Raw genomic sequence first — 18,498 nt, forward strand, 5'->3', positions numbered from 1 at the left:
CTGAAAGCAAAGAGCAGTTCAGTCCAAAAATCAAAACAAAAAGCCAACACGACAAAAAGAAACTAGCAAAGAAACAAGTCACTTTTTACTTCCTTCCCTCTCTCCAATACTTCATAGGTAAAGAGACAAATTCAACCATCACCTCAACAAAGACTCTGAGCTACATTCAGAGACTCATTTTATGTGTGAAGAGGTTGCTTCTACAACACTTCCCCCAGCATCTTTAAGAATTATGAACCACAACAGATGCTACTCATCCTTAGAGAGACAACCTAAGTATCACAAGTCTGAATTAAAGACAGAAATATCCTCTAAGGCAACAGTTTACATTTCATTCGCCCACAAGAATCTAACATTTTTTATTATTTTTTTTAAATCTCATGGAATTACATTGGCTGTTAGTGCTGGAATTATAAGCATTACTTCTGAAACTCTGCAAAATGTCTACAGTGAATAACAGTTGGGATTTGCGTGCCACGTCTCAGATGTTTCAGCTGTCGCTTCTGGGCGCTGTACATTGGGAGTGATGTCAGTTCTCTGTCACTAGAGCTTCCTTTTCCTCTGCCGTGACTACCAGCACCAATGCTTTTGTACACGCTGTTTCTACAAAAGGTCAGCTGCCAGACAACATTCCACACTCAGATTTAAAAACAAAAAAATAAACTCAGCCTGTAATCCATAGTTCTCAAGTATAACCACCGAGTTACCCTTTATACTATCAACTTCAGATGCATCAAAGCCTTCCTGAAGTTTGAAACTAGAAGCAAAACTGAAAGACTCAAAGTTTCAGGAGCCATAAGCCTCCCATGCCTACTCAGCAGTACCCAGTGATCAATGTTACAGACAAGTTACTGGTCTTTTGCTGAAATCAGAACAAGCCATTCAGAAGTTTAATTTTTGAGCTGGATCTTCAGTAACCTAATGAGCAAATGCTCAGCCTGGAGAAGAGGAGGCTCAGGGGAGACCTCATTGCTCTCTATAACTTCCTGAAGGGAGGTTGTAGTGAGCTGGGGGTTGGCCTCTTTTCTTGTGTCATTAGTGACAGGACCAGAGGGAATGGTTTCAAACTACGGCAGGGGAGATTCAGGCTGGACATTAGGAGGTATTACTTCTCAGAAAGGGTGGTCAGGCACTGGAATGGACTGCCCAGGGAGGTGGTGGAATCACCGACCCTGGGGGTGTTTCAAGGAGCAATTGGATGTTGTGTTGAGGGACATGGTTTAGTGGGAGCTATTGGTAATAGGTGAACAGCTGGACTGGATGATCTTTTAGGTCTTTTCCAACCTTGGTGATTCTATGATTCAAATCACTGTTGCACGCTCTGCTGATGAACTTGCAATATGATTAAGTATTCACAGCATGAGAATTGCCAAGATGATACAAATTTCAGAGATCTAAAGAATTCTGTGCACATAGTAACAGAAAGGAAGATTCTGAAATTTATTACATAGAACAATTAAGGAGCAGAGTTAAAAAGATATGCCAAAACCTGAAAAAAGTACTAAACTTGAATTCATCAAAAACTTGCTTCTTAAATGTGAAGCAGCACAATTTATAACCTGTGAGCTGAAAGGCTGGCAGTCCCCAAATGAGAGCTCCTCTACATAGGAAGAATAAACCAACCAACCTCACACACCACAAGCCGCACTGCCTTACACTTCCTTCTTTGTATAAAAGCGTGAGCTCCTGTTCCAAGCTGAGAACCAGATGGAGTTGATGACAGGTGTGCCTGGACACTCAGATCTATTTTCATCAGTTTTTCTCTAATTTTATATGGCATCTTATAGCTTTTCATTCTGATTGTTTTTTTCAACCTTCTTGGCAAGCAACAGATTGCTATGTGGAGCTCCTTTACCTCAGTGAGGCTCTCTTTTTAGATAGGAGAATCTTTTTTTAAAGAAAAACATTATTTCTAGTTGATGATTTTGAAGATCAGTCTAAACCTCTTACACAGTAGCTCTGTGAGTTATTCAGATAAATAGAAGCTGCACTTTGCTTTTAAATATCATACACCTGAAACTTGCTTATTCCCCTGAAGAGTTTCCACTGTAACGTAGTTGTTTGCGCTAAGATTTATCCACTCTTATCACAGCAGCACAGTCAGGGCAGATCTGTACAAATCCTATCTCAAATCACAGTACTATCTTTACAAACACCGAGCAGCGCATCCTCATTGGAAGGTATGCCTGGAGTCCCAAATTTAACTTACAAACATGCTTCAAGTGATACCGGCTTTTCTCCACAACCACAAAGACTGCATTTTTCTTACTGATGAGATATTCATTTGATCACAAAAGAAACATCACAAAAACTGTAATTTCTGTACAGGAGAAATGTACTGCTTCACGAGTCTTTCAGCCTCTGATAGATCAGAATGGTCAATCTAGTAACATTACTGCATAAATCTTGAAGTCAGAATTACTGGCTTTAGAACTACAACTTTGCGCATATTGTGCAAACTCAATTTAGATTTTTAAAGAGACACGAATCAAAGCAAAGAATTACCTCCAAAGTCTTCAATTTGCATCATAGAGGTTATACAAATTTCCTTTTCTTACCCACACAAAAGCCTCCTTTTTCCAAAGGAAGTTGCAAATAATATGAAGGACTTCGGGTGCAGCTTGCCCATACTGCTGTGCTTATTTGAAGACAACAGCTTTGAACAGATGACTGTCAGTTCTCAGAAAGGAACCTGTTTCTCATATATTACCAGTACTGCTCCTTTACACATGTAAATATATACACACCTACATGCAGACTATGTTCTACAAGTTTAGCAAGTCCTTGCAGTTAAGCAGATGCTTCACAGGCACTGCTTCTGAGGCAGATGGCACGTATCACTGTCTCTATGTCACCTGCAAGTACACTGCCTTAGAAAAAACAAACACACAACAAAACCCACCCTCACCCCAAACCAGTAGCCACCCACAGTGTCTGAGCTATCCAAAGGGCATACAAGGTTATGATTGTTCCCTCTTCTAAAACTATATAACTCTGAGAATAGCTAAGGCCACAATTATGGTGCCCAGAGACGCAAGAGATGAGACGGAAATCTCCCTGCAGCCATTTAACCACACTGTGTAGGAGACTGAGGCCGAAGAAAGATGAGAAGTAATGATGGAAATCAGAGCAGGCAGTTTAGATGAAACTGCAGGAGAGAGTAGACAGTACATACACCACAGGAACAGTCAGCAATCCCAGATGTCCCTTTCTAAATAAAACTAACACGCAGAAGGCACTCAGCATCCTACTCAGGCAACAGGAAAGGAGAAGTAAAACAGCCATCTCAACTCAGGCAGAGGGTTGTCCACCAGGTGTATGTGCAGCCACTGTATCAAGTGCAAGTCTTCACTGACAAATGGCATTCCTCCATTAGTGACATGCATACTATATTCGCCTCCAGTATTCCATGTATCAGCCACCAGCAGCATGGTCAGGAGGGCAGCCACACTACCTTAACCAACACACCGCCTTAGGTAAGGCTTTTACAGCTCTCCTCTATCCTCCTCCTGCCCCCACCTGTCACTTAACTTTCATAACCTCTCCAAACGGAAAAGAACACCATCAGAAAAAAGATGGAGCATTGTAATTTCTTGCCATAAGCAAACAGCATGCCTTAGAGACTGCCAGCTAGAGAACTGGAAGACACATAAGTCTGAACACCAGCACTGATCCTGGAATTTCTTCTTGCACACCCCATACAGGACTTCTGCAACCTCTGATGCACAGACCTCTCCTTCCCAAAGGTCTTCTGTACTAACTTCTGATGATGCACACTGTTACTCAATTGATTACTCAATCATACAACCCACAATAACAAGTTGTAACACAAGTGACAAAAACTTCATCCTTCATGAATTTTATTCATCTTTACTGGAAAGACTTCCCGATACTTTATTTTCATCAAGAAGCCTAAGCAAAATGAATAACAACAATTATTTTAGCCAGACTCCAAAAATTGACTTAGCTGTGTTTTATTTGCTTGGGAGGGGTTTGTTTTTCTCCCACAGAATCACAGAACTGTGGGGTCGGAAGGGATCTCTGGAAATCATCTAGTCCAACCCTCTGCTATGGCAGGCTCCTTACAGAAGGTTCGACAGGAAAATGTCTAGGCAGGTTTTGAGTGTCTCCAGAGAAGACAAGCACCACAACTTCACTGGCCAGCTTGCTCCAGTGCTCTGCCACCCTCACAGTAAACAAGATTTTTCTCATGCTGTGATGGAACTTCTGTGTTCCAGGGTTTAGGACCTGTTGCCTCCTTTCCTGTTGCTGAGCACCACTGAAAAGAGCCTGGTCCCCTTCTTCAGGCATCCATTCTTCAGATATTTGTAACTGTTGATAAGATTGCCCCCCCCCCCTCAGTTTTTATTATGCAAGATGAACAGCCCCTCATCATCTTTGATGCCTCCCACTGGACTCCCTTGAGAAGTTCCCTGTCTTTCTTGAACTCAGAAGCCCAGAACTGGGCACAGTGCTCCAGAAGTGGCCCCACCAGGGCAGAGCAGAGGGGAGGGTAACTTCCCTTAACCCACTGATCACTCTCTTTTTAATGGACCCCAGGATACCATTGGCGTTCTTGGCTCTAAAAGCACACACCGCTGGCTCATGGCCAACCTGTTGTCTACTAGAACACCCAGCTCCTTCTCTGCAAAGCTCTTTTCCAGCAGGTCAGCTTCTAACCTCTACTGATCCATGCACTTGCTTTTCCCCAGATGCAGGACTCTACATTTTGCCCTTGTGAAACTTCATCAGCTTCCTCTCCAGCCAGTCCAGGGCTCCTGACTGACAGTGCAGCCTTCTGGTCAGTCACCCTTCTCAGCTTTGTGTGATACTTTTTTAGTTGTTTCTTGCTGTTGTTTTAATTACACAGGCTGGAATCAAGTGCAGTTGACAGAACAGAGATACTAGAATTTATAAGGATGTCCATGACTAATTGGATTTATTTTGGATAATAAACTGCACTGAAATTATTTGAATATGTATTTCTAGTTCATTCATTATTATTAGATTCTTCAATCAGTGTAAGGCAATTTTATAAAGCATACTGCAGGGTTGGGGAAAAAAGAACAATAGTGACACAATAAGTATTGAGTAACCAAATTTCAACAGCAGCAAAGTAGGCACTAAAGACAAAGAGATTCACAGCATTATGCTAAAATCATCAAAGCAGCAGTGCACACAAACAGGTAAATACACCAATATAGGTATATATGGAGTGCTTTCACAAGCTACTTTCTTCTCTCTTGTTGCAGCCTTCCCTTTTTTTCTAGCACAAATAATTCTAATGATTTTACAGCTAATGTGTAACTTTCAAACATGCACCAGCACTGCAAAAACAGCTCTGGAGATGCGGTCAGAATATAATCTGTGTTTGGACTACATGTTACATGCAGTATATGTGTTGAAAATACAAAGTGCTTGGTAAAAAAAAAAAAACAGACTCAGAGCTGAAGTTTTCTGCAGTACCCCCCTCTAAAGCTGTCTCTGCTGCTTACACTAATGACTACCATGCAGTTTGCTACACAAGTTCATTTAGTGATGAAAAATATCATGCAGTTACATCTTGCACATCTTCTTCAGACATTACAACCCTGGGCAAATACATGGCAGAGTGGAAGCAATGCTGGCACAGCCTTTATTTGTACAGAAGTCCTCTGTGGCTCCGTAAGAACTTCACCACATGAAAGTGAGATATAAAAGTTAGAGCAAAGAGCCGGTGACTTCTTCCAAAGAAGTGAATTTTTACATGCACAACACTTGGGGGAGAAGGAGCCCACTTCCAGTGTGCCTGGCTTGGCTCTATTGGCTCCCTTCTGCTGGGCAGGACTGAAGCACAACAGACTTCCCCCGTCCATCCACCTGCAGAACCAGAGATACTGTTTTCTCAGCAGTTTTGCTTTGCAAAGCAGGGCAGGGGCTGCTGAGCAAAGCCTGTGCACAAGTGCTGCACCCCTGCAGTGGACAGTGTGGGTGGCACTGTGGACAAGAAGCAGACAGCACTGCCATCCTCCTTCGCTGAGAGTCCCTTCTACAAGCCTGGAAGCACACTGCTACGCTCTCTACAAGGGGCAAAAGCACAAAGTGAACCCAGTAAATAAACGAGTTGCCTCTATTCCATGATATATGTGAGAGTGGGAATGAGTAGAAAGTAAAAGTTAAATGACTAGCAATCAGAGGCAGGCCCCAGTACATACATCATGTGATAGTCATGGCATGACAATGTACTTATTTCAACCAGTATATTTTCTCTGCATTATTAGTATGCATTCGCAGTAGTTGATTACACTACTCCAAACATTTACCTAAACCATCTCAGCTCTCAGCAGAACACAGATAAACTAGCTCTTATGATAGCTTCCCACTGGAAAAACACAGAGAGAAACATCACGAGAGCTCCTGATAATGCAAAAAGAAACTTACACTGAAGGCCTTACAATGGAGTTCTTATCGGACAAAGGTAATGTCACATGAGGAGGGAGACCGGTGATCTTCTAGGCCACATTAAATATTTGCCCTTAGGCCTCACGCACTCAGAGCAGTCCTTCAGCAACAAACAATGGTAAACCCATTCCCCTGGTACAATACAGCACTGCAGTTTTGACCCCCCACAGCTACAAAACAAAGACCTGTAGTTTATCTGGCTCAAATGTTTCCATGTCTACACAATATCCTAGCCATGCTTCCCGTGTTTAAGAACGGTGTTTGCTTTACAAAGGGTAATGGTTTGCAAGCCATGCTGAAAGAAGAGCCGCAGAGCACAGCACACCCCACTCACACACCACACAGCAGCCCTTCAGGGCTCCAGCAGTGTGATGTGTCAGTCCTGTGGCTCAGCTAAGGGGACCAGTCCTACAGCACTGATGTCACTGCAGATGATGCACCATGCAGAGCTCTCCAATTGCTGCTTGTCCCAAAGAGATCAGAGACCTGCAAGCAGCTATTTGCACTGGTCAGAGCTTAACATGCAGGAATAATGAAAAAAATACGCTATTTAGCACTGCAACTGTCTTCTATCCATCACTGAATCTCCATACTGAGTTATCTTCCCCATTACTTCACAGCTGGAAGAGGGAAGCTGAGCTCTCAAGTGAACGTGTTTCTTAATTCAGCACCACTTGATGAGTATCTAGTCACACACTTCTGGCATCATCACATACTTCTGTAAACTTGCAAAGGCTGCAAGAATGTACAATCTGAGCATATTAACTAAAAAAAAGCAAGAAAGAATCCTCAGTGCACTGCCTGAACAAACGCTGCCCATGCTTTGTCTAGGAGAGTGCCCACTTTGCCAGCAGAAGTATCTGGATTACTACATGTCATAACAGTAATCAGAAAAAATATTCCACAGAAAAATCTCATGCAGAGGAGCCTGCTGTGTACCTGCCAGAAAGTGTTCATGTCTCTTAAAGTGAATCATATTTCTCCTTCAGGATGCTGCCAAGAACCTTCAGTAATTCATGAATTAGACAACAACTGAACCTACATTCACTGCCCAAGTCTCACGTTAATAATGGCACCCTTATTACTTAATATCACCTAGTTTTAAGTAATATGCTGTTTGCCTTAACTCTCCAAATCTTCTATAAACACATAAGTAAAGAACATTTTTCTGAGGAAAATATGCCAGCTGCGGAGATGAGGCCCTCCGTAGGTATTTATAAGAAATGCCAGTGTTGGAATGATAGTTCTGCTATTCACCATTGGAGGAGTCAAGCAAATTGTCTCTGAGTATTGTTACTTTTACAGGGTGGAAGAGGAGAAAAATGTTAGAGAGCTTACTAAAGCTATTGCTAAGGGAAGACAAATAAAGACCAACCCCAATCAAGTATCCTCTTCAGTATACTGGGCACCAGCTTACTATCAGCTTCAAGCCAATGAGCATTAAAACCAGCTTATCTTCTGATGCACAGTTCCTTCAGCAAACCACACTTCCTTAAGTTGTGTAATAATACTTTTATTAAAGAAAAAAATAAATAGATTCATGCATTTAAATTAGGAGTAACACACAGCTGCCCTCTGAATTCCAAGCCTTTTAAAAAACCATCAGCTGGTCTTCAGAATAGCACAGCTCCTGTTTGCAGGCTAAGAAAAGGTAACAGAAAGAAACAAGCTGCTTTCCCTCGCCCCAACTGAACAGCCATATCAACATCTTCTGCATTACTTCAATACAAATGCTGGGTGACAGGATTACAGCACTGGAAAATACATGAACGTAGAGATAGTGCGTGAATTTACTCAAGCCTAGATGCTGTGAGAACATGAAATAAACACGGTGCAGGGAAACGGTTGAATTAAAAATAAAAAGAGAGGCAGGTCAGCTCCACACATTTCAGTTCTGTGTCAAAGTCACTGCAAATTCAGGAGCTTTCAAAGAGACAGATGTAACATTTTTACTGGACGGACAATCAATACTGCACACTGCGGGAAAAGGCAAACCAAGCTCAAACTTACATCTACCACTAACAGCGTGAAGAAAATGAGGCTTATTTCTTCATCTTGTACCAGAAGTCCACGTTACTTCCTCAGAACGAAAATTTCACTTTCCAAATGCCTCTTACCATCTGTCAAACACTTCTAGTTGCTCTCAAGGCTTTTTTTTATGCTACCATATACGTTACATCTGCAACAGATTTCCCTGTTGTAGAGTACAGATGGAATAAAACATTGTTTTATAACAAACATGGCAAAATACTGCAGAATTCAAACTGTGTACAATCCAGAACAAGCTACTCTAAGCAGAACACTTCTGACTAACGTGTCTGCTGTTAATCAGCACCCTATTACAAGAACTGTTTCCTAAACATCCCTCAGTTTATAAGGTTCAGTGCTGCACATGTATCTTTCTCTTAGAGGTGAAGGTCAGTCCTTGAAACACCTTCAAGTCTACAGTATGAAATGACAAAAAAATGAATTAACTGAGACATACACTGGAAAAGTTTGCAGCTTGCTGTTACCATGAGTTGGCCAAGGGCTTCCTTTAGATAAAGCCACAAGCAGCTGCTTCTACTGAGTTGAAATTGATTGACTTTTTAGGTAGAGAAACCATTTCCTTGACCAGAAATTGATTTATAGAAAACATCTCCAAAATGATGCAGATTGTTTAAGTCAGGGCTCAAAGCAAGTGTACGAAGTAACAACACATTTTCCCTTTAATTACAAAGATTTTTCAAAGGAAATAACTTCTTTTTTTCTTGTACCGTCTGACTGCAATTAGACCTTCTGACATCTGAAAAACCTGTAGAAGCCACACTAGCCCCAATATCTGCTCGTACCTTTTCAAGTGGCTCCAGCTGTAAGCCCTTCACTCTGCATTAGTGGAAGAGCTGTAGCAGCAAAGGGAAGGAAGGAAATGAAAGTACTGGCAGTAAACAGAGAGGTTATCAACTTTATCCACAACACAACAGCAAAAGAAAACACTCAAGCAAATCCCGAAGCAGCCCTCTGAAAGGAAACAGCCTTCAGGAAAAACCTTCCTTATCCCTCAGACTCTAAAAGACAGACTGCTGACACATACAACAAACAACTACGTGTTGTTAACTATTACTACTATTAACTGTAACTATTGCTACATGCCTTGTAATAAAAGTTAACTAGAAAGGCAGCCTAACAAAATAGAAAAGTTTTACTAATTCAATATCAGTATGAGCATAGTGTAAGAAAGGGGGGGGGAAGGATGGTCATTCAGAACAGCATTTGACATTTAGCAGCGGGACTTCTTACTTCATCACCAATTCACTGACTCCCCCCTAGGTGAAGAGCTGCACTGCTTGGTTCCCTGTAACAGCAGAGACTCCTTAGCAGGGCACCTGCCATGGAAGCAAGACCTTATAACAACACAGTGTAACATCTGGCCAAGATTTACATAGTATCATGTTGGGAACACAGTCATCGCTCTCTGTGCTCCTGGTAGTACAACTTCAGAAAGACCCCCACTTCTAGGTAACTTACTGCCTAGTCTTAGTAACCCTTATTCCTAGAAAACAGCTCTCTCTGTTTCTTCACTGAAGGGCTTTTTCTGCTTTCCATGATAAATCTCTTGTCTGCTGTGCATTAGAAGTTGTTCTTCTGCTTTTAATCAGAAATCTGAGTACCTCAGGGCTTGATATAGGCTCAAAAAGAAAAGCCAGTTGGCCCATTTGGAATAGTTAACTATATGATGTCACGTGCTCTCTGTATCAAGTTTATTTTCAGTTCCAAAACAAAAGCCCAAGAGACTAACATGAGAAATGATTTGGCAGATAGCCTAACGTGACAGAGATTTCATAGCACATAGGGGAGAAGGGAGAAACCCCCTCTGAAAATGACACAAGAGGTGTCAGAGAACAGTTGTGTGAAATGCAATAGGCAGGCAGGTGGTGGGACAGCCACCAGGGAAGAGAAGAGAGCCAAATCAGCAGCACAGTTGATTAAATGTTGGCAAGGTGCTCCACACAAAGATTTACCAGAGGGAGAGGGAGCTGGAGCACAACTCCATAGGGCACAACGGGCATTTCCTTCAAAGAATGATAACAGACAAAAAAAAGCTGGATGCTTACATGTACTGCATTCCTTAATGCTTTATCAATTAGTTCAACAGAATATTTATTGTCTCCAAAACACAGCAATCCTAAAACTTCAATTTTCTACTAATTCCAGCACTTCAGCTCCATTAGGAGTAAAACCCTGAGGTAATATGGTAAGATCTAATGAAAAACCACAAGCATATCAGCCTGCCTTTTCCCCCGCTTCATTTCCCAGTAAGAAGTACACAAGCCCAATAGTTTTTCCCGCAGCCTCAGTAAATTCTTCCTTACACAGTAAAAGTTAACAAGTTTAAACAAACATTGATGACAATTCAAGCACAGAACATGAAGTACCCGCACAAGTTCACTGCTGTGCATGGACACAAGAGCTGCACGGTCATTTTCTAAGAAGTTCATTGTACAGTTATATGACAGGAAAGCATGTTTAAACAGGGCCCTTTCCCTTAACCACGTTTGACAGAGGAAAAGATAAACATACATTGCTTGTTGTATTCTAAGTTACACCTCTTTCAGCAACTCACTATACTTACAGCACCCACGCAACTCCCCAGCAAGACAGCAGTTAAGCCAGCGCCCACAGCTGAGCAGCTTGGTGCTTCAGTTTTGAAACAGACCGTGTTAAGTCAGCGCTCAGAAAGGAGCTCTTAGAAAGTTGTTTGCTCAGAAAGCAAACTGCTACAAAGCTCAGGAGTTGTGATGCAAAACCAACACGAGACCAAAGCAGCAAACACCCTCAGCAGCTGGCAGGGAACTCTGCAATGGAGCAGAATGGAGGTACCAGATGTCAGCGGCACCAAGCCACGTTCTCCTCCCTCGACTCAGAGCAGCGCTGCAGCAGCGCCGGACGCTCCGTAAGGCAGATGTGTCCGGGAGCTGCGCTCTGTGCCCAGTTCCACCTCTGACGTTGGCCGTGAGCTTCAATTCAGCACCCACGGCTGTCTTACCACAATTTCGAACGTCAGGTATACATCGAACGAGCACCGGCAGCGACTCAACTGCGTACCGGCGATCAATCAGATCTGTATTTCCCGTATTCGGGTTAAATGACTGAAGTTCGGAAAACTTCCAGCTGCGAGCAGAGGCCTCCCGCCCTCCGCCCCAACAGCCCGCTTCGCTCGGACCGCACTCCGAGAGCGGCACGGCCCGCCTCGGGACGGCGCCGGGTCCCAGGCGCGCGGTGTCGCTCACCGCCGAGCTGTCAGCGGCTCCGCCGGGCGCAGAGCCCCCCGCAGACAGTCCGCCGCGGGGCTGCGGTTCCGCATGCGGAACGGGCGCGGGGGACGGAGACCGCAAACCCCCGCGGGACCCCCGCAGCGCCCAGCAGCCCGCCCGCCCCGCAGCCCGGCAGCCGCCACCCCCGGCCGAGCGGGCGGCACCGCGGGGCCACGCAGACGGCCACGCAGACGGCCCCACCGCCCGCCCGCGGCACCTCCGCCGCGCAGCCCCGGCGGAGCGCCGGCTCACCTGTCCCCGCGGCCGGGTCCGGACGGGAGACGCGGCTCGGCCCAGCCGGTACGGCCGGGAGCGGCACCGGGACCCCTCCCCGCCCCCGCGCCGTCCCCGCCCCTCTCGCTCCGCTGCAGCCCCGCCCGCCGCGCGCACGCGCCCTGTCGCCGGTTGATCCGCTCATCCGCAGCCGCCGCCATGGCGGGAGCGCAGGCGCCGTCGGTGGGTTGTGGCGGGGGGGGCGCGGGGAGGCGCTGGGAGCTGCCGGCCGCCATGGGGACGCGGGGGAAATGGCCGCTACGGGCAGCGGCTGGAGCGTGGATAGGCGTCTAGGCGAGGCCTCCCGTAGCAGGAGTCTCCACAGCCTCTCTGGGCAGCCTGTTGCAGTGCTCCGTCTTCATGTTCGTGTGGAATTACCTGAGTTCAGTGTCCTCTCGTAGCAGTTATAGCCGTGTATGTGTTGGTAATATAAACCCGCAGCGTATAGATCACGTTGCCATATTTAAAATAAAACAAATGCGTACCCCGGGTTTTCATCGCCTGCCAGTTGCTATAACTGGGAGTGGCTGCAAACTGCTGAGTAACTTTGGAAATGCTGAGCATCCTCTTTCCACTTATGTCAAGAGGGATTGCTGTCAGTACAGACAGAAGACATTTGGTGCCTCCAGTGCTGCCCAGCTGACTAGTGGCACAGAAACTGCCAAAGGATGAATGCTTCCAACCCTGAAAGTACAACTTCGGCTCCATCTATTTTTCAGTGTTATTATGTGTCAGTGTCTCCAGGAGCCCATTATCTCGGGCCAATGTTTCACTCACGGTCTTTTCATTCTGTTCCTCAAATAGGCAGAGTTAATTAAAAGGCTGAGCGTCCTTCCAGCAGCACTTCTTTTTCTTTCAAATACATCTGTAGAAATATCTCCAGCTGCAGGAGGTTGCTTTTCCCCTCAGCTGTTAGGTACAAAATGCCGAAGAACGCAGTGAACAATTTTCATTCTCGGAAATAATTTGGAGTTTTTCTGCACAGAGCTTTCTGTAATTAAACACCACTTCTCGCAGTGCCAAAGGAGGCACTGGGATGGGATCATTCTCTCTGATGAGTACACATGCAGGGCTTTTGCACTTCAGCGTGAGGCTGTGGCCTAGCTAACGGGCCGAGTCTGGCAGTGGGGAGGCGGTTGTGTGCAATTTGTGACTCACTCACCTCTGGCCTTGTGGCAGAGGGCAGTTCTTTTAAAGCTGCTTTCAGAATCACTGTGTGTTTGCCCTGTTAAGAGAAAAAACAAACAAACAAAACAACGGAGTGCCTGAAGTCTCACAGAACAACCCATGGGGAGGTCACGGTGTCGGACGTGTGAGGAACGTGACACCAGGCAGTCACGGCAGCTAGGAACTGGTATGTGTAGCAAGCATACCAGCTGAATCCATGCTGCACTCTTTGCCTCTCCTGGAGGTCACCAGTAAACTCCTCTTACTCATCTCTTAGAGTGCCTTCTTAGCATTACACTTCTTGTATTTCAATCTGCAATAGGAGGGGAGGCTGACAGCATGCCAAAACAACAATCCTTTATGGAGAAACCCAGTTCTCTGATCACATGGTGTCAACTGAATTGAATAAATGCCAACATGGGTTTCACTAGGTTGTGCAAACCTGGGTTACATCACAGAAAGAAGAAATGGAAACAGCTGTATAAAATTGAACAAGCTCTGTTCAATCTATGATACCAGGCTTTGATTAGGGCACATTTTCCTTTGAAATGGCAAGGTTGCAGAGAATTTGAGGGTGGACGTAGCGTTTGGAGTTGTCAGGAGCAGTACGTGCAGGTTGCTCCCCAAGAAAATGTGAGCTGGGAACCCAAGGGGATAACATGGTTGGCAGGGTAGGGGCTTTGCCAGCCAGGGCCCAGTTTCATAGAATAAAATACAGGGACAGAAGCCCCCACCTGAGGGTGGGAGCTTAGGACAGTGCTGCCAGCACACAGCTCCTTCCTAGGGTTGTGTATCCTCTGCTGTTGCACGGAAAACAAGATAAAGAACTTCACAGTGTAAGGGAACAGTAGGAGGGCAGAGTGCTTTGTTTTGTGGTTGGGCTATGATTAGGAATGGTAGATGGCAGAGGAAAACAAACGGGTTTTGTAAAGAAAAGAAGATAAGAAACTTTGTGTTATTCTCAGATAACACACTCGCGGAGTCACCGGAGGATAATTCATTGTAATTCTGTTAAGGGTTATCATATTATCTAGTGGCAACACGTACCACATGGGGCTTCACTGGTAAAACAGAGGAAGTCTAAAAGCAGCAACAGAGTCTGAAGTAAAGTGAGATTTTTGCAGTCTTGACAAGGGAGCTTTTGGCACCCTGACTTCTTTTTACTTTCTCAGGAATATATTACAGCTTCCTGACACCCCAGTAGGGGTGGACATCTCACAGGTTAGAAGGAAAAAAAATCCCACCGAGAAATGATATAAAAATCTTGTATTAAGAACCATTAATATGAGGGATAAGAATGGGTTTGTGTGCTCAGGGAAGCTATTTCTTCCTTGATCTTCCTAGAAATTCCAGCTTCCCAACACTTTCAAAGAGAATGGACGCGTTTTGAAAAGGTTTTTACAGCAAAGGTTCATATAATTGATTATAATTACAAAAAAGCTTGGCTATAACTGAACAGCAGCTGGAGTTGGACAGGGGCAGGATTGCGAAAGACGTGCAGCTTGATGTCCACCGAAAACGTTTTTAGCCTCCGGGTTGCGAGGACTTTCATAGAGCTTCCGTTGCCCTCTAGGGGAGAGCCTTAGCATCGCTTATAGAGCTCAGCTCTGCTGCCTCTCAGCACTTCTTGCCCCGCTGCGTTTTCCTTTGTATCTTCTCTATCACACTGTTTAGTAACGCTTGGTCATTTCTGAATAAATACCTTGAAATTTTAAAATTACTTTGATTGCTAACAGTGGTTGGGTTTTCTGACTGCAAGTCAGCGTGGTTGTACTGATTGAAATTAGAGGTAAGACAGCAGAAAAATAGATTTATTGCAAATATCAGATGTTTCTGTTTTGCATTATGGTAATCCTTGTTTCCAGTTGGTTCATAGTCATGTCAGCTATCCTTATGAAATGAATTTTGCCCACAGTAATCCATAAGTTTCCCCACTCACTCATAATATAACAATCCATGTTTATTTTTTTCCACTGTCCGATCACTTTTTCCTTTTCTAAGCTCCTAGAACTGCTCATTCTGTCACAGGCATCGGCACTCCATAATGCCGTTACATATGTTCTTCCTTTTGATCTAAGCTTGTCTCTGTGAAATATGTCAGTCCTGCTCTCCTGCGTTATATTTAGTTATTTAGGACACGACGTTATAGCATTTTTTTATTTTTAATTCAACCCAGGCACTTTGTCAAGTAACAGAATATTTTTATTCTTTTGCATCCCACGTGTTCAAGTGTCCTTAACCCTCGTCTAGTTTTTGGTGGTGGTTTTTTTTGCAGTTTTCAGTATGCTCTCGTCTGACAAGTCCCCTTTAAACATCTGCCGTATCAGCTCCTCCGCTATCTTGGAAAAGCTCCTTCTCTCCACACATCTCCGTGGCTTCCATTTTCTTGCTGAGTGATGTTATCTTTTTAGCCTCCAACTTCCATGTTGAGAACCTCTCATTTCTCACGCACACTGAACTGAGCTTGATAAGATTATATTTATCTGTATGAGTAGGATTCAAATCCAGTAATCCTGCTGAGAAGAAGTTCTTGTCAGCAAGGAGACCTAAAGCACATTTTACCTCCTATGTAATTTGCATGTCTAATCCTTTGTACTCAGCCTCCTCAAAACCCTTTGTATTAATGTTTGTTACTGTGAAAATAAATGGTTAAAGGATGCAAGATGCAAAGGTACTTTTCATGCCAAAAGTCAGCTCTTTCCTGGGTTTGAAATAATCCTTTCCAGTAATGACCTTCTCAAGTCTTCTGTAAGACTCTCTGCAAACACCAGATGCATCAGACCTAAGTGGTACTGACAGGCTAGATGCTCCCCAGGTTTGAAACCTTTTATTTGTTTGTTTTGGAAACTCCATACTGAGGAGATTCTTGGAGAGGTGAAGGACAAAGAGGGAGAAGGTGAAAAGTACCAATGCAATTACCAATTACTGTACAATTGTATCTAGGTGGTGGCAGTATTCACCTGTTCTGGCCAAGGGTACCACGGTCATTTATGAAGTAATTAATGAGTCCAGATCAGAACTTTGCAGTTGGAGAGTGTAGGGCTTGTTCTGCGCTGTCACATATCCTTGTCAGTTGTACCTAGGCGGAATTCTTCCTCTGCCTAAAAGTAGCTACATGATCAGTATAATCTTCCCAGGCAATAAGCTGGTTGCCAGAACCAGACCTGGGTGGCTGTGCAGTCCTCATCTTCTGCACAGGGCAGCCCTGTCATCCACATGTCCCATCCATCTCAGGTGGTTTCTCCTGGCAAGGAGTCCTAATATTTGTTCTTTCCAAGCTTATCACATGGACCCTCACTACTCGATACATTCTTAGTCCAAATCTTTGGAATGTTAGAGTGGGAGGAATGTTAATCCACTACTCACTGTATACTTGTATGTTTTGTCAAGGGTATGAAGCAGCAATTCCTACACAGATCAGTAGGGTTACTGGAGCTGCTTTGCCATAATTCCTCCATCTCCTGCCAGTTTTGCAGGAAAGGAGAAAGATGTGCACACATTTTAATAAAGGAGCTCCAGGTGAAGCCTTTTTTTCAAGAACTTCTCCCTTTTGTTTTCTTCTGTAGTGTAAAAGCTTGTACAGAACATCGAGAAGACGTATTCAAAGTCATGAGTCTGTCTTCCAAAAGGAGATTATCTGCTTGTAGGGAAAGGGAAGGGCCCCCAGAGCTGTGAGAATTTTCTGGTCTCTCACTGAGTCAGCAGGCAATATCTGCTTTTCACTCAATAGCATGATTTTTACCAAGGCTTTTTGGTGTCCTTCTGTGATTTTTTTTCTTTCCCCTGTTCTTCCAACAGATGTCTACTATACTGGATGGAATACCACCTGTGGCCTATTCAGTAACTCAGAGTGAGTCAAGGCCCTCCCTGCTCTTAAACCTGCTAGCAAATGCTGGATAAGCAATCCCATTCAGCTAGATCATGGCAGCTACAAATATAGTCCCCCTGTGACTAGCTGCTGAGACTGATGCTTAGGTGAAGTAGCGACTTCAATTGATCCTTGGCATATTGAAAATGAAACCTTCTATCTTGCTACAAGCCTCCATCCTAACCTTTGATTGCTAACTGAATTCATGCCTACAATGTACATACTATTCATGTCTTTATCCTTTATATCCTTAATACGTAATCCTCAAAGCATATTCTGTTTCCAGTCCTCATCCTAATCTTACCGATGGCTGGCCACATCTCAGCTCCTTCATCTTCTTGGTAGATAGCTAAGTTCACTTACCTTGTAAATGCTTGGTCTCTAGCACATCATTACTGAAAACATATTCTCTGCACTGAGAATATCTCAGCCATTCAGGGTAGTTATTTAGTCAGTGCTTGGTGGATTTGGTCAAAAAAAGGCCTACTGTCACATTTGATTTTTCTTTCACAGTCAAGAATTCATTAATCCAGAGCAAACCACTGGCATCTGGGATGATCCATTCGATGATTTTATGATTCTATTATTTCTCACAGTATTGTTAAGATTGTTATTTAGTATTAGGGCAATTGAATAAAGACTCCATCCACCTCTGCAAATGTGTGTTGTTATTATGTGGTCTCCAGGCTGTCAGAAACATTTTCTAATCAGGGAAAGGCAACTCAAGCAGTTTTTCTCTTTTTCAGTTCTTGTACCACAGAGCTCCTCCATTATCTGATACTTAATTTCTATCTTAAGAAAGGCTGATATATAAAAATCTATGCCAAAGCAAATCATCCCATGTGTTTCTAGGTCCTTGACAAGCTTGACTGTGGTAACCTGAGAGTTATGGGCTCCATTTTGGCATGTATTTTATAGCTATAAACAAATGAAATACAATGCGTGAAGCTCATCATTGCCCCAGCTAATGGAAACTTCTTGCCAATCCTCTCTGCTGAAGCCTTGTGATCTACAGATTTAGCTGGAAGTTTTCAAGTTGATTCTGCATTTCCAACTCACAAAATATCTGAATATCTGAAATGTCATTTCCTTTTACTTGTTATATATATTACAGTTGTCATGAACCTTGACAATGAAGCACATTCCAGAAGACTTGATCCGCCTCCCCCCCTTCTCTCTAAGGATCTTTGTGAGGGAGAGAGTAAAGTAACCTTCCTATCAACGACAGTGTGTGCACAGTTGTAACAGCACTGCTGGAGCCAGTGTTTGTTGCAGAGTTCCAGAGAGGAATCAATAGAAAGAATGCAAAGGAAAACTGGGAGTATCTGCTGGATAGGTGGAGCTATGAAATTCCACACAACATAGGCACACTATTCCTATAGTTCAAGCTTTGAACAAACTTGACTATATTCAGTAAAAATGTTTAAAACATTCATTTCAACAAGTGCTGAAAAC

At 43.9% G+C, this 18,498-nt stretch overlaps 1 protein-coding gene across 3 annotated transcripts in view; it reads right to left on the minus strand.

Annotated features, from left to right (window-relative positions):
• Positions 1–12,097, minus strand: part of OSBPL8 (oxysterol binding protein like 8) — an 80,019-nt gene extending 67,922 nt beyond the window's left edge. For 2 of the 3 annotated variants that reach the window (XM_072329926.1, XM_072329917.1), the window contains exon 1: positions 11,988–12,097. The gene's annotated coding sequence lies outside the window, so the exon portion shown is untranslated. The remainder of the gene's footprint in view (positions 1–11,987) is intronic. The other variant, XM_072329936.1, reaches the window with a different exon arrangement.
• Between the last annotated feature and the right edge of the window lie 6,401 nt (positions 12,098–18,498).

The sequence above is a fragment of the Excalfactoria chinensis genome, chromosome 1 (assembly GCF_039878825.1).
Source record: "Excalfactoria chinensis isolate bCotChi1 chromosome 1, bCotChi1.hap2, whole genome shotgun sequence".
NCBI lineage: Eukaryota > Metazoa > Chordata > Aves > Galliformes > Phasianidae > Excalfactoria > Excalfactoria chinensis.